At 45.2% G+C, this 2737-nt stretch overlaps 1 pseudogene; it reads right to left on the reverse strand.

Annotated features, from left to right (window-relative positions):
• Positions 1-314: 314 nt before the first annotated feature.
• LOC119805236 lies at positions 315-1200 on the reverse strand (annotated as a pseudogene).
• Between the last annotated feature and the right edge of the window lie 1537 nt (positions 1201-2737).

The raw sequence follows: 2737 nt of genomic DNA on the forward strand, positions 1-2737 counted from the left end.
AACAAATGAAAAACTGAAATCAGAGTCAGTAACGTTATCCAAGGAGGGAAGCAAATAAATTAAACTCTAGCAGCAAGAGGCCAGCAAGGAGAACGCTGTGGAAGGACATGAGGTTCCTCAAAAACTGCAGACTCTCACCAGCAAAACATGCTCCTGCAGGGAGTGGAGCAGAATCAGATCTTTTCCTGCTAAGGTAACAGAAATGCGAGTTCTTTTACGAATACTGTGGAAAGGCAAATGTGTGTATTATGGTAATTCTACCCAGCTGTTACAGTGTGGGCCAGGAACACACCTGCGGATTCTGGGGTGGCGTATACTGTAATTCTTTGATTGGGGTAGTGAACAGACTAGCAAAAATTGGGGGGAGGAAGGGAAGAAATGAACACAGAGGTACAAGACAAAGGCGAATGAGACTTCTCTTATATCTTAGCAACATTTAGATGGAATCAAACTTCAGTGCAGTCCACTCTGCTTAGATGAGGCTTTGGTTCAGCTCCCAATCTCGATTGCGTGACACAGTCTCCTGTGAGAACACTCAGGTGTCTTCTTAAACAACAAACCTATTTTTAGTGGTGGAGCCGCTCTTTGTAGCCGTGTCTGCATGGGACTGATAACCAATTACTATCTTTGAAGGAAGTCCTAACCTTTCCTTGTATACCCTCCCTATGTGTGTGACTGCGTCTCTGTTTTCACACTCAGTAGTCCATATTGCTCTCTTATCACCTTTAGCTCTAACATTGACAACAGTACCACATACATCATCGCTGTAGTCATCAAAAGATTCTCCAATAAGGCACAGCAGTGTCTCTAGCCAAAAGCGATCGAGGTCACTTCTTCTCTGCTGCTTGTTCAATGTAATTAGCCATCGACCACCCCGTTTGTTCTTCTCATCTTCCCACATAGGCTCAATACCATCCTTAAAAAGTGAGTCGTCACAGCCAGGCATTAAATTACTAGACAACTGGATATGGTTGTATAGAGCCCAAAAGTCTTCAACAGTATCAAACTTAGAGATCAATCAAAGGTTTGGTTGCCAAGTTTGCTTTTATCATTTTTAAAAAACCAGAGTGTCCACCTGTTCTGGAGAGGGTGTTTGATATAGTGCTCTGGGTTGGCCACCTCCTGACTGGATTCTGTTTTCTTCCCTTCTGCAGGTGGGGGATTAGAAGTAGGGGTGGTTTCCGGTTCCACAGTCACCATCTTAGATCAATCTGATAGCACCAGGAGGACATTTCTTGTATCTACATTGAGAGTCCCTTTGAGTTCTGTGTGGTCATGTGATGTAGGTGTGTCTTCTATCTATCTGATGATTTCATAGGATAATTAATAAAGAAACTGCCTGGCCCATCTGATAGACCGGCCCTTAGATGGGTGGAGTAGACAGAACAGGAAGAAGGAAGTGAGGTAGATGGCTCAGTCAGATGCCATGCCTCTCCTAAGTCAGTCAGACTGCCATTCCTCTCCTTAGGGAGAGAGATGCGATGAAGCTCCAGCCCAAGATGGACGCACACTAGAATCTACCTGGTAAGGCACCACTTTGTGGTGCTACACAGATTATTAGATATGGGTTAGTCAAGATGTGAGTAAGAGCCTGAAAATAATGGGCCAGGCAGTATTTAAAAGAATACAGTTTCCGTGTAATTATTTCGTGGCACAAGCTAGCCCGGCGATCAGGAGCAGGGCTGCAGGAAAGCAGCCCACAGCCCCTCACTACAGTCGTGGACCAGTTCTCTAAGATTAGAGAAAGCAGAGTTTAATTTGGGTTAAATTTTCAGACGTTTAGATTCCCTAAAGGTGGAGCAATGGCAGGGCAGCAGGAACAGCTGAGTAAGCACACATCTCAAAGGAGAAGCAGGAAGCAGGAAGCAGGGAGCCCAGTGGGAAAGGGAGAAGTCTTTTTGAACCTCAAGCCTTGCCTGCAGGAACACAGTGCCTCCCACAAGGGAAGACCTCTGTGCTGGCTAGCTTTGTGTGAACTTGAAACAAGCTTGTGTCTTCTCAGTGGAGGAAACCTCAACTGAGGAAATCCCTTCACATGATCAGAAGCAAGCCAGAAGGGCTTTTTCTTAGTTACTGATTGATATGGAGAGGGCAGTCCATTGGGGGTGGTAACAAACCTGGGATGATGGTCCTGAGTTCTATATAAAAACAGACTGAACAAACCACATTGAATAAGCCAGTAAGCAGTACACCTTTGTGGCCTGAAAACTGCCTCAAGGTCCTTAGCCTGTTAGTGTTCCTTTCTAGACTTCCTTTGAGGATCCAGTGTGATAAAGAAGTCAAGAGTCAACACATACTTTCCACCTCAAGTTGCTGTGAGTCATGGTGCTTTATCACCACAACAGTAACTCCAGCTAAGACAGCATTTGATTCCAGGGTCATAGAGTGGGTGTTCCTGCAATTGTCCTAACCATGCTATTTGTGTGAAGATTGAGGAAGTACTTTGGAATCTTGGGCTAGAAAAGCCATTGAGTGTTGAGTCTTCAGGGAACAGTTGTGTAGGGTCTTGTTAAAAAAGAACTCTGAGAGCAGTGGAGACAATGGCGGCCTGGCTTGTGACCTTTCTGAGGGAAGTTTGAGAGTCCCTTAAAGAATCTCTCTGGACCCTTGTGTTTCTTCCCATCAAGCATCTGTGGTTCTGGTCAGCTGAGACAGACGAGTCAGCTGTGGTCAAGAATAGAGCAGCGTCATTCAGGGGACATCTCTCGTCAATACAAAGAAGTTGTTTTGCAAAGCG

The sequence above is a fragment of the Arvicola amphibius genome, chromosome X (assembly GCF_903992535.2).
Source record: "Arvicola amphibius chromosome X, mArvAmp1.2, whole genome shotgun sequence".
NCBI lineage: Eukaryota > Metazoa > Chordata > Mammalia > Rodentia > Cricetidae > Arvicola > Arvicola amphibius.